Here is a 24,980-nt window from a genome sequence, read left to right on the forward strand (position 1 = left end):
AAAACCACTGTCACTAAATACAGTTGGTCGCTACATCTGTAAGTGCAAGTAAAAGCTCTACTATGTAAAGCGAAAGCCATTTATCAACAACACCCAGAAACGCCGCCGGCTTCTCTGGGCCCGAGATCATCTAAGATGGACTCATGCAAAGTGGAAAAGTGTTCTGTGGTCTGACGAGTCCACATTTCAAATTGTTTTTGGAAATATTCGACATCGTGTCATCCGGACCAAAGGGGAAGCGAACCATCCAGACTGTTATCGACGCAAAGTTCAAAAGCCAGCATGTGTGATGGTATGGGGGTGCATTACTGCCCAAGGCATGCGTAACTTACACATCTGTGAAGGCACCATTAATGCTGAAAGGTACATACAGGTTTTGGAACAACATATGCTGCCATCTAAGCGCCGTCTTTTTCATGGACGCCCCTGCTTATTTCAGCAAGACAATGCCAAGCCACATTCAGCACGTGTTACAACAGCGTGGCTTCGTAAAAAAAAGAGTGCGGGTACTTTCCTGGACCGCCTGCAGTCCAGACCTGTCTCCCATCGAAAATGTGTGGCGCATTATGAAGCGTAAAATACGACAGCAGAGACCCCGGACTGTTGAACGACTGAAGCTCTACATAAAACAAGAATGGGAAAGAATTCCACTTTCAAAGCTTCAACAATTAGTTTCCTCAGTTCCCAATCGTTTATTGAGTGTTGTTAAAAGGAAAGGTGATGTAACACAGTGGTGAACATGCCCTTTCCCAACTACTTCGGCACGTGTTGCAGCCATGAAATTCTAAGTTAATTATTATTTGCAAAAAAAAAAAATAAAGTGTATGAGTTTGAACATCAAATATGTTGTCTTTGTAGCATATTCAACTGAATATGGGTTGAAAAGGATTTGCAAATCATTGTATTCCGTTTATATTTACATCTAACACAATTTCCCAACTCATATGGAAACGGGGTTTGTAAGTACTCTGTGTGTGTGCGTTGCGTAACATGCGCTTCTGCTCGTAAAACCGGCAATGTCACGACGGCGCGCAGTCACGTCCCCAAAAAAAAAAAAAGTACTGGTATTTTTCAGAAGCTGTACCGATTTTAACCAATCAGTACCTTGGTATTTTATTAGTACCGGTATACCGGACAGCCCTAGTGTGTGTGTGTGTGTGTGTGTGTGTGTGTGTGTGTGTGTGTGTGTGTGTGTGTGTGTGTGTCAAGGTTGAACCCGTTACTACCACCCCGGTCAAAAAGGATTTTTTTAAATGTTTTGTTTGAATATACAGCAAGTTATTTATTACAGTATTATCTCGTCCCATCTGGGTGTATTTGTGCCTGATCACCAAGCGTATTACAACACACGTGGTTAAGGTAAAGGAGATTAATTGGGTGTTAATCTGTGTTGATACATGATCAATGCCATCGTTTTTTTCCTGATTAATCGCATGAGTTAGCGCCTTCAAGTTGACAGCCCCAATCATTCCATTTGCAAAGCAGCATATTGCGCAACAGATTGCTCTGGGAGTTTCTAGAAGCAGTTAGCATCCAGTGCATGGCAGATGGGCACGACTATCCGCCATAAGTGCAGCTGAGTCGCTAATGCGCACAATGACTCAGTCAAACATATCTGGGCCATATATATATATATATATATATATATATATATATATATATATATATATATACACATACATACATACATACATATATACATACATACATACATATATGTGTGTGTATATATTAATGTGTATATACAGTATATATGTGTGTATATATATATATATATATATATACATATATATATACTGTATATGCACATTAATATATACACACACATATATATATATATATAGTGTAAACTTCTTCTCACTCCTTTTCAAATATGTTAAAAAAAAAAAAAAAGAAAAAAAGTCCAATGCTCATTTGTTTTTGTTTTTTCTTTTCCATTGTTTTCATTTTGTTATAATGTCTGTTAAGGCTATAGTACTGTATTGGATCAGGTTTGCTCTTGTTTTTATGCATATTTGAAATAAAAATATATCAATCAATCAATCAATATACACACACATATATATATATATATATATATATATATATATATATATATATATATATATACATACTGTCATGTCTGTGTAATCATGTTTTGTTTTAAGTCATGTTTTGTTTAGTTTCTGGCTTTTCACTCCCTTGTCTTGTTTGCATGATTACCCATTAGTTTCACCTGTTCCACGTTTGGACTCATTGTGCACTCTTGTTTGTCACCATAGCAACCATTAGTTTTCACCTGTCACGTCACGCACCTGTTTCACGTTTTGAGTCACACACCTGCTTTCACTAATCATGTCCATAGTATTTAAGTTCATTCATTTTCTGTTGTTCGTCCTGACGACCTCAACACATTTATGCTCTGTTCATGCCTGATACTTCTTTCCATGTCAATTCCTCAAGCAACTATTTTTGTCCAAGCCAAGTAAGTTTTTGTTCCATATTTATAGTCTTTTTGGTTTCATAGTTTGTTCTGTGCCATTGTGCGTGTTTTTTGTTTGTACTTTTTTGCTATAGTCTTTTGGTTTCATAGTTTATTCTCCGCCACTGTGCGCGCTTTCATTTATTCCTTTTTTGATAATAATAAATCATGTACCTTCATTCCCGTCTCGCACGAGCCAACATTCCGTTGCATCCTGGAAAAGCACACACCCCGGACCAAGTCTTGACACATACATACATACATACATTTTAGTTAAAGGCCTACTGAAAACCACTACTAGCGACCACTCAGTCTGATAGTTTATATATCAATGATGAAATCTTAACATTGCAACACATGCCAATACGGCCGGGTTAGCTTACTAAAGTGCAATTTCAAATTTCGCGCGAAACATCCTGCTGAAAAACGTCTCGGTATGGTGACGTCAGCGCGTGACGTCACAGGATTGTAAAGGACATTTTGGTACAGCATGGTGGCCAGCTATTAAGTCGTCTGGTTTCATCGCAAAATTCCACAGTATTCTGGACATCTGTGTTGGTGAATCTGTTGCAATTTGTTCAATGAGCAATGGAGACAGCAAAGAAGAAAGCTGTAGGTGGGAAGCGGTGTATTGCGGCCGACTTCAGCAACACAAACACGAGCCGGTGCTTCATTGTTTACATTCCCGGAAGATGACAGTCAAGCTTTACCATTGGCCTGTGGAGAACTGGGACAACAGAGACTCTTACCAGGAGGACTTTAAGTTGGATGCGCAGACGCGGTACCGTGAGTACGCTTCCAAACATTTGATCGCTTGCCCGTACGTGCGTGCCGCTATGTGCATGTCACGTACGTAACTTTGGGGAAATATATGTGCTGTATGAACTTTGAGGAGGTGAACGGTACTTTGGGCTGTGGGATTGAGTGTGTTGTGCAGGTGTTTGAGTAGTATTGGCGGGTTATAGAGATGCGCGCATAGGCAATTATTTAATCCGCAACCGCATCAGAAAGTCGTCAACCATCCGCCATCCACCCGATCTAACATTTAATCAGAACCGCATCCGCCCGCACCCGCCCGTTGTTATATATCTAATATAAACGATGCAAGGCATTAGTGAGGTTATAAAGCTTTTGCCTGTTAAAGAAAGGAGACTGATCCAATGCAGCATAGACATTCGCGTGCCACGCTGTCACGGCCCAGACGCACACCAGTGCGCAATCATATGGGAGCCGCGCTGAGCGCACCTCCAAGCGCGTCTCGCTGCCGGCGACGGCCGGGTATGGGCCCGACGCTCCAGCGCCATCCATTTTCAGGGCTAGTTGATTCGGCAGGTGGGTTGTTACACACTCCTTAGCGGGTTCCGACTTCCATGGCCACCGTCCTGCTGTCTATATCAACCAGGGTGAGCCCCACCCCTTTCGTGAGCGCACTGCGCGCAGAGTGACCCCTGTTACGCGCCCCCGGCAACAGGGGTGGCGGGCAGGTAAGCTGCGCGGGCGGAGCGCGCGGAGTGACCCCTGTTACGAGCCCCCGGCCACGGGGGTGGCGGGCAGGTAAGCTGCTTACCTGCTGCGCGTGACGCCGGCCGCGGCGAAGGCGGACGAGGCGGGGTGTCGGTGCGGTGGGCGCGGTGGTGACCCTGGACGTGCGTCGGGCCCTTCTCGCGGATCGCCTCAGCTACGGCTCCCGGTGGGGCCCTCTCGGGGGAAGGGGCCTCGGTCCCGGACCCCGGCGTGGCGTCCCTTCTCCGCTCCGTAAAAGTGTCCATCTCTTCTTTTTTTTTTTCTTCTGTTGTGGCATATGCAGCAGGTGTCTGCTCGTTTTTCGTATGTGGGTAACAACATTTAACTATGTATATATATTTCCCAATTGGTTTAACTGCCACCCGCCTGAATCTATTTAAAATCTTTTTTTTTTTTTTTCAACCGCCCGACCCGACCCGACCCGCGGATGAAATCTAATTTTTTTTAATTTCATCCGCCCGATCCGCGGATAATCCGCGGACTCCGCGGTTGTGCCCGCAAACCGCGCATCTCTAGCGGGTTATATGGACGGGAGGGGGGAGGTGTTTGTTATGCGGGATTAATTTGTGGCATATTAAATATAAGCCTGGTTGTGTTGTGGCTAATAGAGTATATATATGTCTTGTGTTTATTTACTGTTTTAGTCATTCCCAGCTGAATATCAGGTCCCACCCGCATCTGAATCGCTCCCACTGCCCTCTAGTCCTTCACTCTCACTTTCCTCATCCGCAAATCTTTCATCCTCGCTCAAATTAATGGGGAAATCGTCGCTTTCTCGGTCCGAATCGCTCTCGCTGCTGGTGGCCATGATTGTAAACAATGTGCGGATGTGAGGAGCTCCACAACCCTACAGCAGCGTTTCTCAAAGTGTGGGGCGCGCCCCACTGGTGGGGAATAGAGACATGACAGGTGGGGCGCGAGGAACGGGAGGAAATTTCACTTTAATTTTTTATTTTTTTTATTATATTCTTAGATTTTTTTTTTTTTTACTAAGCTTTCATTTTCTATACACACTGTACCGTATTTTCCGCACCATAAGGCGCCCTGGGTTATAAGCCGCGCCTTCAATGAACGGCATATTTCAAAACTTTGTCCACCCATAAGCCGCCCCGTGTTGTAAGCCGCATCTAACTGCGCTAAAGGAATGTCAAAAAAACAGTCATGGAATCGTATATCAACATGGACGGAGCTGCTGAAAAAAGCCACCCGGCCTCTTCGCGTAAACTTCCCTTAACCACTCGCTCATCTTTTCTTCATCCATCCCTTCGAGTTAGCTTTTATGATGACGCCGGCTGGAAAGGTCTCTTTTGGCAAGGTCTTCCTTTTGAATATCACCATGGGTGGAAGTTTCTGGCCATTAGCATGGCAAGCTAGAACCACAGTGAAGGATGACTTCTCATTCCCTGTGGTGCAAATATTCACCGTACGTGCTCCCGTTGTATCCACAGTGCGGTTCACAGGAATATCAGTTGCTGTGAAATAGTAATCTGTGTGCGGATGGAGAGATTGCGTCTTTTCATGAACCGGATCCCTGTCACTTGGTAGGAGCCATTTTGTGGTCTTTACAGATGTAAACACACAAAGGAAATGAAACGTACGGTATATCCGCGCGCTTTTTCTTCTTCTACGCGGGCGGGTGGTTGCTTACAGTAGAAGAAGAAGCGCTTCCTGTTCTATGGGGGCGGGTGCTTACCTTGGCGGTTGCTTGCGTAGAAGAAGAAGCGCTTCCTGTTCTACCGGGAAAAAAGATGGCGGCTGTTTACCGAAGTTGCGAGACCGAAACTTTATGAAAATGAATCTTAATATTTATCCATATATAAAGCGCACCGGGTTATAAGGCGCACTGTCAGCTTTTGAGAAAATTTGTGGTTTTTAGGTGCGCCTTATAGTGCGGAAAATACGGTAAATCACTTTGTGATTCCGTCAGTGAAATCCGCTATATAAATAAATGTAAATTACTTATTTTTCCTGTACGCTTTAAATTTCTAGGTACGAGCGAACGTTTGACAGACATAGCAACAGTAACTAATGGAACGGGGCTAAGTGGAACAAGCGCAGCAAAATGAAAAGCTGTCCCACTGTCAAACGACACAGTTGCGAGACGTATATGCGACATTGCAAGTGATCTTGAGTAGACAAATGAAAAGAAAGTCGTTTTGCTTTACAAGTGGACGAAGCTACTGACAGCAATAAAGACTGCCTGTTCATCGCATACGTCCGCTTTGTGAATGGCGAGTCACTGCGAGGATTTGCTGTTTTGCAAATACATCAAAAATAGAGCCACTGCTGATGAGCTGTTCAAGATAATGGACAGTTTCCTCAAATAACACGACCTTAAATGGGAAAACTGTGTGGGCTTTTGCTGTGATGGCGCACAGACCATGGCAGGGTGAAGAAACGGGCTGCAGGCTCTAATAAAGAGGGTTGGACACACTGTGTCATTCACCGGGAAGCACTCGCGTCAGGGCAGCTCAGCCCCGAACTCAATGAGGTTTTAACAGATGTTGTGAGCGCGGTAAATTTGATCAAAACACGACCACTGAAAGCGCGACTGTTCTCTGCACTGTGTGAGGAAATGGGAGCTGATCATACAGCCGTGCTGTTTCACAGTGAAGCAAGGTGGCTCTCCCGGGGCAAAGTGCTGTCACTTGCCCTGTCTTGCCAAATGCATAGCTCCTCTTTTTTTTTTTTTGCAAAGATTGCAAAGTGGCACTTTTATTTTATTTATTATTGAACTTGATGCAAGTTATTTGATTTATTATTGAACTTGATGCAAGTTATAACACTTTTATTTGATTTATTATTGAACTTGATGCAAGTTATAACACTTTTATTTGATTTATTATTGAACTTGATGCAAGTTATTTGATTTATTATTGAACTTGATGCAAGTTATTTGATTTATTATTGAACTTGATGCAAGTTATAACACTTTTATTTGATTTATTATTGAACTTGATGCAAGTTATAACACTTTTTGATTTGTTATTGAACTTGATGCAAGTTATTTGATTTATTATTGAACTTGATGCAAGTTATTTGATTTATTATTGAACTTGATGCAAGTTATAACACTTTTATTTGATTTATTATTGAACTTGATGCAAGTTATAACACTTTTTGATTTGTTATTGAACTTGATGCCAGTTATTTTATTTATTATTGAACTTGATGCAAGTTATACCACAGCTGCACAGTTGTTTTATTTATTATTGAACTTGGTGCAAGTTATACCACAACTGCACAGTTATTCTATTTATTAGTGAACTTGATGTTATTTTATGTTATTGAGTTTGAATGTATACAACTTGATGTTACTTGATGTTCAATACATTTGAAAATGTTAAGCTTGGCATTAGCGTTCTGTTAGGCCGATGGGGGCAGGTGGGGCTTGAAAACTCCCTCTTGTCCAAAGTGGGGGATGACAAAAAAAGTTTGAGAACCACTGCGCTACAGGCAAGGCTTTTTTTATCGGCGACCAAAAGTTGCGAACTTTGTCGTCGATGTTCTCTACTAAATCCTTTCAGCAAAAATATGGCGAAATGATCAAGTATGACACATAGAATGGACCTGCTATCCCCGTTTAAATAAGAAAATCGCATTTCAGTAGGCCTTTAAATGTAAGTTGTGTCTTGGATCAAAACCAAAACCAAAACAATTCAAATCTGCCTGGTTAGGCTTTGTGTGCCTTCCTTAGGTGAAGCCAGGTTTACAGCTATGTTGTTTGTTACTCATGTATGTTACGTTGCAGCTATTTGTTGATCAACACATTGTATTATTCTCCAGTGCAATAACAGTACTGAAATGAAGGCTAAAAAGGGCATTAATGGGAGCTTTAAAAAAAAAAAAAAAAGGAAGAAAAAAAAAGTAACTAAATAGTTACTTTTCACAAGAACGCATTACTTTTTGGTGTAAGTAACTGAGTTGCTTTTGAAATAAAGTAACTAGTAACTGTAACTAGTATATTTACAGTAATATTTTGATCATATATCGGAAAAAAATGTATTTGTGTTAATTTCCTTGTCGTTTCATCCTCTTCTCTCAAAGTTTCCACTTGATCTATTAGAATTCAAAATCTCTTCAAAATGATTCTTAGTTTACTATTAGTAAGTGAGTAAAGTTTTATTCTTCGGTCAATGGTCAACAAAATAAACAAACAGTTGTACATTCATAGATTGAAAATGAAAATGTTGCAGAGCGAAAGGGTTTAGGCTGAAGTTGAACACTTATAGCGCCTAACCCTATAAACAATGTCAAGTACAAGATGAACTTCCGAAAATTATGAAATGTCTTTTGTACAACATATTAGAAATACACATTATACACACTGTTCAATTATATACACAGTAAAGGCATGTGAAATATCCTTATACGCGTGTTAAACCTTTGTACCAATTTATATACTATATACAAACAATTATACTTCCATTATTATTTATATCCCACATTTAGTATTTTAATTAACATTGATCATAGTATTAACTACTGTTATATATTTTTCCAAGACATTGATCTTAAAGTGTTTTTTAAATGTGTGAATGGACCTGGAACATTTGAAGGAATCATCCAAGCTGTTCCACAGTTGAACCCCCCCTGACAGAAACACATCTACTTTTTAAGCTTGTTCTTATCATAGCTTTCTGGAAGACAGCTGAACCTCTGAGGTCATAGGGATTCTCTCTGGGTTTGAACCTCTCCTGTAGACACCGAGGCAGCATGTGGTTATGAGCTTTGTACGTCACAATAGCAGTGTTGAGGTCAACAAGATCGTGCAGTTTTAATGTTTTTAATTTAATGAACAGAGCATTGGTATGGTCATGATAATCTGCATAATTTACAATTCTAATCGCTTTCTTTTGAAGTAAGAATATAGAGTTGATGTTTGTTTTGTAATTGTTACCCCAGATTTCAACGCAATAATTAAGATAAGGGAGTACGAAGGAATTATATAACATATTAAGAGCCTTTTGATTTAAGGAGTTTTTGATTTTATGTAACATAGCAATATTTTTTTGCCATCTTTGTCTTAAGTATATTTACCGTATTTTCCGCACCATAAGGCGCCCTGGGTTATAAGCCGCGCCTTCAATGAACGGCATATTTCAAAACTTTGTCCACCTATAAGCCGCCCCGTGTTGTAAGCCGCATCTAACTGCGCTAAAGGAATGTCAAAAAAACAGTCAGATAGGTCAGTCAAACTTTAATAATATATTAAAAACCAGCGTGATGTGGGCGCGCATGGAGTCGTATATCAACATGGACGGAGCTGCGTGAAAAAAGCCACCCGGCCTCTTCGTGTAAACTTACCTTAACCACTCGCTCATCTTTTCTTCATCCATCCATCCCTTCGAGTTAGCTTTTATGATGACGCCGGCTGGAAAGGTCTCTTTTGGCAAGGTCTTCCTTTTGAATATCACCATGGGTGGAAGTTTCTGGCCATTAGCATGGCAAGCTAGAACCACAGTGAAGGATGACTTCTCATTCCCTGTGGTGCGAATATTCACCGTACGTGCTCCCGTTGTATCCACAGTGCGGTTCACAGGAATATCAAAAGTCAGTGGAACCTCGTCCATGTTGATAATGTTCTCTGGCCGGATCTTTTTTTCAGCTATCTTGTTTTTACAATATGCACGGAAAGTAGCCAGCTTTTCTTGAAAGTCTTTAGGCAGTTGCTGTGAAATAGTAGTCCGTGTGCGGATGGAGAGATTGCGTCTTTTCATGAACCAGAAACCTGTCGCCATTTTGTGGTCTTTACAGATGTAAACACACAAAGGAAATGAAACGTAATATCCGCGCGCTTCTTCTTCTTCTACGCGGGCGGGTGGTTGCTTACAGTAGAAGAAGAAGCGCTTCCTGTTCTATAGGGGCGGGTGCTTACCTTAGCGGTTGCTTGCGTAGAAGAAGAAGCACTTCCTCTTCTACGGGGAAAAAAGATGGCGGCTGTTTACCGTAGTTGCGAGACCGAAACTTTATGAAAATGAATCTTAATATGAATCCATATATAAAGCGCACCGGGTTATAAGCCGCACTGTCAGCTTTTGAGTAAATTTGTGGTTTTTAGGTGCGGCTAATAGTGCGGAAAATACGGTATGTACAGTTTCCAATTTAATTTATCATCTATATAGATTCCCAAAAATGTTGTTGAATACACCCTTTCTATCTCCATATCATCAATTCTTATATGACACTGTGTGTTATTTTTCCTATTTCCAAAAATTATATATTTTGTTTTATTTAGGTTGATTGACAGTTTATTGGCATCAAACCATTGCTTTAGTATGTGGAGTTCGCTCTCTACAGTCTCTAAGAGTTGGCCAAGGTCTTGCCCAGAACAGTACAAACTTGTATCGTCAGCAAAGAGAATACAATTGAGTTTTTTAAAGATTTTGCAGATATCATTAATATACAATAAAAACAATTTTGGTCCCAGTACAGAACCTTGGGGCACTCCATGTATTATAATCTTTTTATCTGAATCTGCATTGTTCATATGCACATACTGTTCTCTACCACCAAGATAACTTTTCAACCAATCATGAGCAAGACCTCTAAAACCATACCTCTGCATTTTGTTTCAAAGTAATGTGTGATCGATGGTGTCAAAGGCCTTGCTCAGGTCAATAAAAACGCCCTCTTATCAATTGCAGTGGTTACCTCCTCAACTACACTCTTAGAAATAAAAGTGCTAAGTAGAACCATATAAGGTTCTTCGGCTCGTCCTCATAGGAGAACCCTTTTTGGCTCCAGGTAGAACCTTTTTATAAAGGTTCCACCTGGAACCCTTTTGGAGGGTTCTACCTAGAACTGTGTGTGTAAGGTTCCACCCAGAACCCCCCATGAGAGGTTCTACAAAGAACCCACGCAGGGAGTTCCACTAAGAACCCTTTCATGTTTCAAGGGTTTCATCTAGAACCCACACAGGGAGTTCCACTAAGAACCCTTTCGTATTTCAAGGGTTTCATCTAGAACCCACACAGGGAGTTCCACTAAGAACCCTTTTGTATTTCAAGACTTTCATCTAGAACCCACGCAGGGAGTTCCACTAAGAACCCTTTCGTATTTCAAGGGTTTCATCTAGAACCCACACAGGGAGTTCCACTAAGAACCCTTTCGTTTGTCAAGGGTTTCATCTAGAACCCATGCAGGGAGTTCCACTAAGAACCCTTTCATGTTTCAAGGGTTTCATCTAGAACCCACACGGGAGTTCCACAAAGAACTCTTTCATGTTTCAAGGGTTTCATCTAGACCTGACACAGGGGGTTCTAAAAACATCCCTTTTCAAAGGTTTTCACCGATAACTGTCTTGTCTTCTGAGGGTTCTATAAAGAACCATATTGTACTCTACAGATCAGTTTAGTTCATATTATATTGTGGTCATTTATCATGTTGACATTGAACAAACATTCAAAACATTTTAATGAGAAAAACATTTATTTAAAGATAGGCACCATTATTGGCAAATGTTATCAGGAAGTATGTCCCTGGTGACACAGGATCTTACCCATGCTTTCAACAATCCCTGAAGAACTATTTCTTCCAAAAACGGTTCTCTGGATCAAAATAGTTCTTACTGGAACCCTTAGTGTTAGTGAGAACCCTTTTAAAACCAATTATTCAGAAAAGGGGTTTTAAAGGGTTCTCTGGATCAAAATGGTTCTTACTGGAACCATTAGCGTTACCAAGAACCCTTGAAAAACCCTTTCTTCGGGAAAGGGTTTTTCAGAAGCAAATGGTTCCAGTTAGAACCTCAGCCCTTGTAGAAGAACCCTTATTTCTAAGAGTGTAGTTCCATCACTGCCATGGAAGTGGACCTGTTTGGTCGAAAACCGTATTGGTGTTCACTTAGCAAGTGATGCTTATCAATAAAACTGTCTAATCTTGACACAAATAATTTTTCAAGGACTTTTGAAAATTGTGAGAGTAGAGAAATAGGCCTATAGTTGGTGAACTGATGCTTATCTCCACTTTTGAAGATGGGAATAACTTTTGCCGTTTTCATTTTCTTTGGGAAAACTCCTTTTATAAAAGAAATATTACATATATAAGTGTATTCATATTTTCTGCAGGTTAAATGTCTCATTTGCACGACAGAATTGTCGTACATCAACAAATCCACCTCCTCAATGCTGTCAGCCGGAGAAATAATAACTAAGAAGAGAAATAGTCTAAAATTTAATACATTGGAAAAACTTTTTTTTTTTTAAATAAAAATGTGTATAAAAAACAAAAAAAAAAGATAAAAATCTATTTTTATTTAAATGAAAATATGAAATAATTAGGGATGTCCGATAATGGCTTTTTTGCCAATATTCCGATATTGCCCAACTCTTTAATTACCGATACCGATATCAACCGATACCAACCGATATATACAGTCGTGGAATTAACACATTATTATGCCTAATTTGGACAACCAGGTATGGTGAAGATGAGGTACTTTTTAAAAAAATTAATAAAATAAAATAAGTTGAATAAATTAAAAATATTTTCTTGAATAAAAAAAAAAAAAAAAGAGTTAAACAATATAAAAACAGTTACATAGAAACTAGTAATTAATGAAAATGAGTAAAATTAACTGTTAAAGGTTAGTACTATTAGTGGAGCAGCAGCACGCACAATCATGTGTGCTTACGGACTGTATCCCTTGCAGACTGTATTGATATATATTGATATATAATGTAGGAACCTACCAGAATATTAATAACAGAAAGAAACAACCCTTTTGTGTGAATGAGTGTAAATGGGGGAGGGAGGTTTTTTGGGTTGGTGCACTAATTGTAAGTGTATCTTGTGTTTTTTATGTTGATTTAAAAAAACCAAAAAAAAACCGATACCGATAAAAAAAAAAAAAACGATACCGATAATTTCCGATATTACATTTTAATGCATTTATCTCTAGAAATAATCCTAAATGAAATACAATGACTTAGTTTATATTATTGTATATACTAGGTCAGGGGTGCTCACTACGTCGATCGCGAGCTACCGGTCGATCTCGGAGGGTGTGTCAGTCGATCACCAGTCAGGCATTAAAAAAATAGTCCTAAAAATGAGCGATCATAAATCTTCACTATGACGTCACTTTCGTCACTTGATTGACATTCACGGCACCCGAGGGTCTTCTGAGATGACGCTGGCTGCTGCCAGCTCATTAAAATTACCGACTGGAAGGCGAGAAACACTTTATTTCAACAGACTTTGGCGCCGTACCTGTCGTCAAAACTCCAAAGACCGACTGCACAGTTGCACAAATAAAGCTCTGCTTCATCCTGCCTGCGCTACCAAAATAAGAGTCTCAGAAAGCTGGTGTGCACAAGCTAGCAAGCTACGGAGTTTGCCGACAATGTATTTTTTGTAAAGTGTATACAAAGGAGTATGGAAGCTGGACAAATAAGATGCCAAAAACCAACCACTTTCATGTGGTATTGGACAGAAAGGAGGACTTTTTTTTCTCCTCCATTCGAAAATGCGGACGTTATCATCACCACTGTCTGATTCCAATCAATGCAAGTCATCACAATCAGGTAATACACCAACTTATATTCTTGTCTTCATGAAAGAAAGGAATCTATATGTGTTAAACATGCTTGTATTATCTTTAACCACCTTTTACTTGTTAACAATATTAACTATGTGTTAAACATGCTTGTATTATCTTTAACCACCTTTAAGTTGTTAACAATATTAACTATATGTGTTAAACATGCTTGTATTATCTTTAACCACCTTTTACTTGTTAACAATATTAACTATGTGTTAAACATGCTTGTATTATCTTTAACCACCTTTAAGTTGTTAACAATATTAACTATATGTGTTAAACATGCTTGTATTATCTTTAACCACCTTTAAGTTGTTAACAATATTAACTATATGTGTTAAACATGCTTGTATTATCTTTAACCACCTTTTACTTGTTAACAATATTAACTATGTGTTAAACATGCTTGTATTATCTTTAACCACCTTTAAGTTGTTAACAATATTAACTATATGTGTTAAACATGCTTGTATTATCTTTAACCACCTTTAAGTTGTTAACAATATTAACTATATGTGTTAAACATGCTTGTATTATCTTTAACCACCTTTAAGTTGTTAACAATATTAACTATTTGTGTTAAACATGCTTGTATTATATTTAACCACCTTTAAGTTGTTAACAATATTAACTATATGTGTTAAACATGCTTGTATTATCTTTAACCACCTTTAAGTTGTTAACAATATTAACTATATGTGTTAAACATGCTTGTTTTATCTTTAACCACCTTTAAGTTGTTAACAATATTAACTATATGTGTTAAACATGCTTGCATTATCTTTAACCACCTTTAAGTTATTAACAATATTAACTATATGTGTTAAACATGCTTGTTTTATCTTTAACCACCTTTAAGTTGTTAACAATATTAACTATTTGTGTTAAACATGCTTGTATTATTTTTAACCACCTTTAACTTGTTAACAATATTAACTATATGTGTTAAACATGCTTGCATTATCTTTAAACACCTTTAATTTATTAACAATATTAACTATATGTGTTAAACATGCTTGTATTATCTTTAACCACCTTTAACTTGTTAACAATATTAACTATATGTGTTAAACATGCTTGCATTATCTTTAAACACCTTTAATTTATTAACAATATTAACTATATGTGTTAAACATGCTTGTATTATCTTTAACCACCTTTAAGTTGTTAACAATATTAACTATTTGTGTTAAACATGCTTGTTTTATCTTTAACCACCTTTAAGTTGTTAACAATATTAACTATATGTGTTAAACATGCTTGCATTATCTTTAACCACCTTTAAGTTATTAACAATATTAACTATATGTGTTAAACATGCTTGTTTTATCTTTAACCACCTTTAAGTTGTTAACAATATTAACTATTTGTGTTAAACATGCTTGTATTATTTTTAACCACCTTTAACTTGTTAACAATATTAACTATATGTGTTAAACATGCTTGCATTATCTTTAAACACCTTTAATTTATTAACAATATTAACTATATGTGTTAAACATGCTTGTATTATCTTTAACCACCTTTAACTTGTTAACAATATTAACTATATGTGTTAAACATGCTTGCATTATCTTTAAACACCTTTAATTTATTAACAATATTAACTATATGTGTTAAACATGCTTGTATTATCTTTAACCACCTTAAAGTTGTTAACAATATTAACTATTTGTGTTAAACATGCTTGTTTTATCTTTAACCACCTTTAAGTTGTTAACAATATTAACTATATGTGTTAAACATGCTTGCATTATCTTTAACCACCTTTAAGTTATTAACAATATTAACTATACGTGTTAAACATGCTTATTTTATCTTTAACCACCTTTAAGTTGTTAACAATATTAACTATATGTGTTAAACATGCTTGCATTATCTTTAAACACCTTTAATTTATTAACAATATTAACTATATGTGTTAAACATGCTTGTATTATCTTTAACCACCTTTAAGTTGTTAACAATATTAACTATTTGTGTTAAACATGCTTGTTTTATCTTTAACCACCTTTAAGTTGTTAACAATATTAACTATATGTGTTAAACATGCTTGCATTATCTTTAACCACCTTTAAGTTATTAACAATATTAACTATACGTGTTAAACATGCTTGTTTTATCTTTAACCACCTTTAAGTTGTTAACAATATTAACTGTATGTGTTAAACATGCTTGCATTATCTTTAAACACCTTTAATTTATTAACAATATTAACTATATGTGTTAAACATGCTTGCATTATCATTAAACACCTTTAACTTGTTAACAAAAACATATATTTCATAAATAAGTAAATATAAATGATATATATGAATGAGGTAGATCCCCACGACTTGATCAATTGAAAAGTAGCTCATCTGCAGAAAAAGTGTGAGCACCCCTGTACTAGGTCATAAAATCAGTGTCAGTTGAGTCGGTCCATAGGTTGCCTGTAGGGATTTTTAATGTCCAGCAGATGTCAGTATTTAGTGACACAGTATCAATACAGTTTTGCAATGTGTCGAAACGCTTCATGACGCCTCATCAACCCATCACTAGTGACCAGAGGTGGGTAGTAACGCGCTACATTTACTCCGTTACATCTACTTGAGTAACTTTTGGGATAAATTGTACTTCTAAGAGTAGTTTTAATGCAACATACTTTTACTTTTACTTGAGTATATTTATAGAGAAGAAACGCTACTTTTACTCCGCTACTTTTATCTACATTCAGCTCGCTACTCGCTACTAATTTTTATCGATCTGTTAATGCACGCTTTGTTTGTTTTGGTCTGTCAGACAGACCTTCAAAGTGCCTGCCTTACTGGTGACGTTTCACTTCGTTCCACCAATCAGATGCAGTCACTGGTGACGTTGGACCAATCAAACAGAGCCAGGTGGTCACATGACCCGACTTAAACAAGTTGAAAAACTTATTGGGGTGTTACCATTTAGTGGTCAATTGTACGGAATAAGTACTGTACTGTGAAATCTACTAATAAAAGTTCCAATCAATCAATCAAAAGTGTGAAGGAAAAAAGATACTTTTTTTATTTCAACCGTACATCCCGTCAAAAGCCTAAAGACTGACCGCACATGAGGACCTTCCTGTCTTCACAATAAAAGTGCCGCTCCATCGCGCCTGCGCTTTCAAAACAAGAGTCTCCGAAAGCCAGCGCAAACAAGCTAGCAAGCTACGGAGTTTGACGCCAATATATTTCTTGTAAAGTGTATAAAAACGAATATGGAAGCTGGACAAATAAGATGCCAAAACCAACCACTTTCATGTGGTATTAGACAGGAAGGAGGAACTTTTCTTCTCCTCCATTTGAAAACGTGGACGTTATCATCAATACTGTCTGATTACAATCAACGCAAGTCATCAGAATTAGGTAATACACCAACTTATATTCTAGTCTTCATGAAAGAAAGGAATCTATATGTTAAACATGCATGTATATTCATTAAAACACCTTTAACATGTAAACAAAAACAGCAAATTAAATAAATATAAATTATATACTGTATATATCAATGTATACGTATGTATGTGTATATATATATATATATATATATATATATATATATATATATATATGTATGTGTGGGGAAAAAATCACAAGACTATTTCATCTCTACAGGCTTGTTTCATGAGGGGGGGTACCCTCAATCATCAGGAGATTTTAATGGGAGCATTCGCATACCATGGTTTATATAGGGCACAGAGTGGGTGGGTACAGGCTGGCGTAGGGGCGTGGTGATTGGCTCATGTGTTACCTAGGAGGTGTTTCCGTCTATGGCGGCATGCTGTTACAATTTCGCTGCGCTTGTTGAGGGATGACAGGTCTGGACGGTAAATAATAAACAGTTTCTCTTTCAAGCATAGGTTGCATCTTTTATTACCACTATTGTAAGGTGTGCTGGAAGCAAGAATTTGCCATGTTATTGAATATTCAACATTATTGTCTTTGAGGTCCCAAATGTGTTTGCTGAGTTCTGTGGTATTTCGCAGGTTTTTGTTCCTGAAAGAAGCCTTGTGATTGTTCCATCTGGTTTTGAATTCTCCCTCGGTTAATCCTACATATGTGTCGGATGTGTTACGCAAGGACATTAACACATCCGACACATATGTAGGATTAACTGAGGGAGAGTTTAAAACCAGATGGAACAATCACAAGGCTTCTTTCAGGAACAAAAACCTGCGAAATACCACAGAACTCAGCAAACACATTTGGGACCTCAAAGACAATAATGTTGAATATTCAATAACATGGCAAATTCTTGCATCCAGCACACCTTACAATAGTGGTAATAAAAGATCCAACCTATGCTTGAAAGAGAAACTGTTTATTATTTACCGTCCAGACCTGTCATCCCTCAACAAGCGCAGCGAAATTGTAACAGCATGCCGCCATAGACGGAAACACCTCCTAGGTAACACATGAGCCAATCACCACGCCCCTACGCCAGCCTGTACCCACCCACTCTGTGCCCTATACAAACCATGGTATGCGAATGCTCCCATTAAAATCTCCTGATGATTGAGGGTACCCCCCCTCATGAAACAGGCCTGTAGAGATGAAATAGTCTTGTGATTTTTTTTCCCACACATACATATATATATATATATATATGTATATATATATATATATATATATATATATATATATATATATGATGAGTGTGTATGTTATTCATCAGTTACTCAGTACTTGAGTAGTTTTTCCACAACATACTTTTTACTTTTACTCAAGTAAATATTTGGGTGACTACTTCTTACTTTTACTTGAGTAATAAATCTCTAAAGTAACAGTACTCTTACTTGAGTACAATTTCTGGCTACTCTACCCACCTCTGCTAGTGACTAGTAAAAACCCAATGACGCTGTTATTACAAACACTAGTGATAATGGATGTATAATATACCTCTAGAAAGTAGAGGAATCCAATAGAAAAACATAAAATCTTCATTATGGTTTAAAATCTTGCAGCCAATGATTCAAACCAATCAAAGCCTATTCATTATTTTTCGTAGTCATTTAAGATTTTTTTTTGATTTTTTTTATCCCTGCTCATCTGAGCGTGTTGTTTCATAAACTCCCTTCTCCTGGAACAGCCTCATTTGGCTATCATCGCTGTCGCTACACCTCAGAAGGAATACATGAGGCCCAAAACTAATTTGATCCATTCTTGAATATATATATTCGCCTCTGAGGTGGATGTGCTTTTTCTTTGACCTTTCATTTTGGGCAAGTCTGGATTTAATTAACATTTGGGGGATAACATGCGACGCTCTCCCCCCCAATACAGTGATTTCATCAAATGATAGTGTGCAACGTCAGCTTGTAAGGTCTTGTAAGTCACTGGGATATGAAACTAAATGCAGTCTTCTGAAAATGATGGAAATCGCCATTCGACATAGCAACTTATGTTGTGGTTATACACACACATATATATATATACAAACCCCGTTTCCATATGAGTTGGGAAATTGTGTTAGATGTAAAAATAAACGGAATACAATGATTTGCAAATCCTTTTCAACCCATATTCAATTGAATGCACTACAAAGACAACATATTTGATGTTCAAACTCATAAACTGTATTTTTTCTTTGCAAAAAATAATTAACTTAGAATTTCATGGCTGCAAAGTAGTTGGGAAAGGGCATGTTCACCACTGTGTTACATGGCCTTTCCTTTTAACAACACTCAGTAAACGTTTGGGAACTGAGGAGACACATTTTTTGAAGCTTCTCAGGTGGAATTCTTTCCCATTCTTGCTTGATGTACAGCTTAAGTTGTTCAACAGTCCGGGGGTCTCCGTTGTAGTATTTTAGGCTTCATAATGCGCCACACATTTTCAATGGGAGACAGGTCTGGACTACAGGCAGGCCAGTCTAGTACCCGCACTCTTTTACTATGAAGCCACGTTGATGTAACACGTGGCTTGGCATTGTCTTGCTGAAATAAGCAGGGGCGTCCATGGTAACGTTGCTTGGATGGCAACATATGTTGCTCCAAAACCTGTATGTACCTTTCAGCATTAATGGTGCCTTCACAGATGTGTAAGTTACCCATGTCTTGGGCCCTAATACACCCCCATACCATCACACATGCTGGCTTTTCCACTTTGCGCCTATAACAATCCGGATGGTTCTTTTCCTCTTTGGTCCGGAGGACACGACGTCCACAGTTTCCAAAAACAATTTGAAATGTGGACTCGTCAGACCACAGAACACTTTTCCACTTTACATCAGTCCATCTTAGATGAGCTCAGGCCCAGCGAAGCCGGCGTTGTTTCTGGGTGTTGTTGATAAACGGTTTTCGCCTTGCATTTTTTTTTTTTTTTTTAGACCAGTTGATCTGCCGTTTCTTTTCTTTTCTCCTCTGCTCCCCCCTATCCCTTGTGGAAGGGGAGACACATAGATCCGGTGGCCATGGATGGGGTGCTGGCTGTCCGGGGTCGGGACCCGGGGTAGACCGCTCGCCTGTATATCGGTTGGGAACATCTCTGCGCTGCTGACCCGTCTCCGCTCGGGATGGTTTCCTGCTGACCCCACTGTGGACTGGACTCTTACTGTTATGCTGGATCCACTATGGACTGGACTCTCACAGTATTATGTTAGACCCACTCGACATCCATTGCATTCGGTCTCCCCTAGGGGGGGGGGGGGGGGGGGGGGCACCCACATATGCGGTCCTCTCCAGGGTTTCTCATAGTCATTCACATCGACGTCCCACTGGGGTGAGTTTTTCCTTGCCCTTATGTGGGCTATACCGAGGATGTCGTTGTGGCTTGTGCAGCCCTTTGAGACACTTGTGATTTAGGGCTATATAAATAAACATTGATTGATTGATTGATTGATAGGAGAGTTTTAACTTGCACTTACAGATGTAGCGACCAACTGTAGTTACTGATAGTGGGTTTCTGAAGTGTTCCTGAGCCCATGTGGTGATATCCTTTACACACTGATGTCGCTTGTTGATGCAGTACCGCCTGAGGGATGGAAGGTCACGGGCTTAGCTGCTTACGTGCAGTGATTTCTCCAGATTCTCTGAACCCTTTGATGATATTACGCAGCGTAGATGGTGAAATCCCTAAATTCCTTGCAATAGCTGGTTGAGAAAGGTTTTTCTTAAACTGTTCAACAATTTGCTCACGCATTTGTTGACAAAGTGGTGACCCTCGCCCCATCCTTGTTTGTGAATGACTGAGCATTTCATGGAATCTACTTTTATACCCAATCATGGCACCCACCTGTTCCCAATTAGCCTGCACACCTGTGGGATGTTCCAAATAAGTGTTTGATGAGCATTCCTCAACTTTATCAGTATTTATTGCCACCTTTCCCAACTTCTTTGTCACGTGTTGCTGGCATCAAATTCTAAAGTTAATGATTATTTGCACAAAAAAAATGTTTATCAGTTTGAACATTAAATATGTTGTCTTTGTAGCATATTCAACTGAATATGGGTTGAAAATGATTTGCAAATCATTGTATTCCGTTTATATTTACATCTAACACAATTTCCCAACTCATATGGAAACAGGGTTTGTACATACATACATACAAACATACATACATACATACATACAAGGTACTCAAAGCGCTTTGACACTATTTCCATGTTCACCCATTCACACACACATTCACACACTGATGGAGGGAGCTGCCGTGCAAGCCGCTAACCACGACCCATCAGGAGCAAGGGTGGAGTGTCTTGCTCAAGGACACGACGGACGTGACTGGATTGGTAGAAGCTGGGGATCGAACCAGGAACCCTCAGGTTGCTGGCACGGCCACTCTCCCAACCGCACCACGCCGTCCCCAATGTGTAAAGGGTATCACCACATGGGCTCAGGAACACTTCAGAAACCCACTGTCAGTAACTACAGTTGGTCGCTACATCTGTAAGTGCAAGTTAAAACTCTACTACGCGAAGCCAAAGCCATTTATCAACAACACCCAGAAACGCAGCCGGCTTCGCTGGGCCTGAGCTCATCTAAGATGGACTGATGTAAAGTGGAAAAGTGTTCTGTGGTCTGACGAGTCCACATTTCAAATTGTTTTTGGAAACTGTGGACGTCGTGTCCTCCGGACCAAAGAGGAAAAGAACCATCCGGATTGTTATAGGCGCAAAGTGTAAAAGCCAGCATGTGTGATGGTATGGGGGTGTATTAGTGCCCAAGACATCTGTGAAGGCACCATTAATGCTGAAAGGTACATACAGGTTTTGGAACAACATATGTTGCCATCCAAGCGCCGTCTTTTTCATGGACGCCCCTGCTTATTTCAGCAAGACAATGCCAAGCCACGTGTTACAACAGCATGGCTTCATAGTAAAAGAGTGCGGGTACTTTCCTGGGCCGCCTGCAGTCCAGACCTGTCTCCCATTGAAAATGTGTGGCGCATTATGAAGCCTAAAATAGCACAACGGAGACCCCCGGACTGTTGAACAACTTAAGCTGTACATCAAGCAAGAATGGGAAAGAATTCCACCTGAGAAGCTTCAAAAATGTGTCTCCTCAGTTCCCAAACGTTTACTGAGTGTTGTTAAAAGGAAAGGCCATGTAACACAGTGGTAAAAATGCCCCATGTGGTATCTTTTTTGCAATGTGTTGCTGCCATTAAATTCTAAGTTAATGATTATCTAAAAAAAAAAATTAGGTTTCTCAGTGTGAACATGAAATATCTTGTCTTTGCAGTCTATTCAATTGAATATAAGTTGAAAAGGATTTGAAAATCATTGTAATCTCTTTTTATTTACCATTTACACAACTTGTATATATATACATATATATATATATATATATATATATATATATATATATATACATACATACAGTATATATATATATATATATGTATATATATATATATATATATATATATATATATATAAATATATATACTCACATTTATACGCACATATATACACACAGTATATGTATATACACATATATATACACACAGATATATACACGTATATACATACAAATACATACATATATATATATATACACACAGATATATACACGTATATACATACAAATACATACATATATATATATATATACACAGGTAAAAGCCAGTAAATTAGAATATTTTGAAAAACTTGATTTATTTCAGTAATTGCATTCAAAAGGTGTAACTTGTACATTATATTTATTCATTGCACACAGACTGATGCATTCAAATGTTTATTTCATTTAATTTTGATGATTTGAAGTGGCAACAAATGAAAATCCAAAATTCCGTGTGTCACAAAATTAGAATATTACTTAAGGCTAATACAAAAAAGGGCTTTTTAGAAATGTTGGCCAACTGAAAAGTATGAAAATGAAAAATATGAGCATGTACAATACTCAATACTTGGTTGGAGCTCCTTTTGCCTCAATTACTGCGTTAATGCGGCGTGGCATGGAGTCGATGAGTTTCTGGCACTGCTCAGGTGTTATGAGAGCCCAGGTTGCTCTGATAGTGGCCTTCAACTCTTCTGCGTTTTTGGGTCTGGCATTCTGCATCTTCCTTTTCACAATACCCCACAGATTTTCTATGGGGCTAAGGTCAGGGGAGTTGGCGGGCCAATTTAGAACAGAAATACCATGGTCCGTAAACCAGGCACGGGTAGATTTTGCGCTGTGTGCAGGCGCCAAGTCCTGTTGGAACTTGAAATCTCCATCTCCATAGAGCAGGTCAGCAGCAGGAAGCATGAAGTGCTCTAAAACTTGCTGGTAGACGGCTGCGTTGACCCTGGATCTCAGGAAACAGAGTGGACCGACACCAGCAGATGACATGGCACCCCAAACCATCACTGATGGTGGAAACTTTACACTAGACTTAAGGCAACGTGGATCCTGTGCCTCTCCTGTCTTCCTCCAGACTCTGGGACCTCGATTTCCAAAGGAAATGCAAAATTTGCTTTCGTCAGAAAACATGACTTTGGACCACTCAGCAGCAGTCCAGCTCTTTTTTTCCTTAGCCCAGGTGAGACGCTTTTCGCGCTGTTTCTTGGTCAACAGTGGCTTGACACGAGGTATGCGGCAGTTGAAACCCATGTCTTTCAAGCGTCTCTTGGTGGTGGATCTTGAAGCACTGACTCCAGCAGCTGTCCACTCCTTCTGAATCTCCCCCACATTTTTGAATGGGTTTTTTTTCACAATCTTGACCAGGGCGCGGTGATCCCTATCACTTGTACACTTTTTCTGACCACAGTTTTTCCTTCCCTTTGCCTCTCCATTAATGTGTTTGGACACAGAGCTCTGAGAACAGCCAGCCTCTTCAGCAATAACCTTTTGTGTCTTTCCCTCCTTGTGCAATGTGTCAATGGTTGCCTTTTGGACAGCTGTCAAATCTGAAGTCTTCCCCATGTTTGTGTAGGCTTCAGAACTGGACTGAGAGACCATTTAAAGCCCTTTGCAGGTGTTTTGAGTTAATCAGCTGATTAGTTTGTGGCACCAGGTGTCTTCGAAATTTAACCCTTACACAATATTCTAATTTTGTGACACACGGAATTTTGGATTTTCATTTGTTGCCACTTCAAATCATCGAAATTAAATGAAATAAACATTTGAATGCATCAGTCTGTGTGCAATGAATAAATATAATGTACAAGTTACACCTTTTGAATGCAATTACTGAAATAAATCAAGTTTTTCTAAATATTCTAATTTACTGGCTTTACCTGAATATATATATATATATATATATATATATATATATATATATATATATATATATATACACACACACACATACATACTCACATATATACATACATATACACACCATAACAAAGACAACACCCTAAGAAAAGTATTCAACAAGAACAACATTAAATTGAGCTACAGCTGCATGAACAATATACGACAAATTATCTCAAACCACAACAAAACAATTGCAAATGAGCCGTCGGCCCCCGGACAAAGCGACTCCAAAACCAACAAAGGCTGCAACTGTCGAAAGAAACCTGATTGCCCTCTCAACGGGGGGTGCTTACAAACATCAGTTGTCTACCAATCTAAGGTAACACGCAAGGACATTAACACATCCGACACATATGTAGGATTAACCGAGGGAGAGTTTAAAACCAGATGGAACAATCACAAGGCTTCTTTCAGGAACCAAAACCTGCGGAATACCACAGAACTCAGCAAACACATTTGGGACCTCAAAGACAATAATGTTGAATATTCAATAACATGGCAAATTCTTGCATCCAGCACACCTTACAATAGTGGTAATAAAAGATGCAACCTATGCTTGAAAGAGAAACTGTGTATTATTTACCGTCCAGACCTGTCATCCCTCAACAAGCGCAGCGAAATTGTAACAGCATGCCGCCACAGACGGAAACACCTCCTAGGTAACACATGAGCCAATCACCACGCCCCTACACCAGCCTGTACCCACCCACTCTGTGCCCTATATAAACCATGGTATGTGAATGCTCCCATTAAAATCTCCTGA

The 24,980-nt window shown here is 38.8% G+C and overlaps 1 protein-coding gene across 1 annotated transcript in view; it reads right to left on the reverse strand.

Moving 5' to 3' along the window:
- Window positions 1-24,980, reverse strand: part of clstn2a (calsyntenin 2a) — a 628,752-nt gene that overhangs the window by 338,836 nt on the left and 264,936 nt on the right. The window lies entirely within an intron of this gene.

The sequence above is a fragment of the Nerophis lumbriciformis genome, linkage group LG03 (assembly GCF_033978685.3).
Source record: "Nerophis lumbriciformis linkage group LG03, RoL_Nlum_v2.1, whole genome shotgun sequence".
Lineage (NCBI taxonomy): Eukaryota > Metazoa > Chordata > Actinopteri > Syngnathiformes > Syngnathidae > Nerophis > Nerophis lumbriciformis.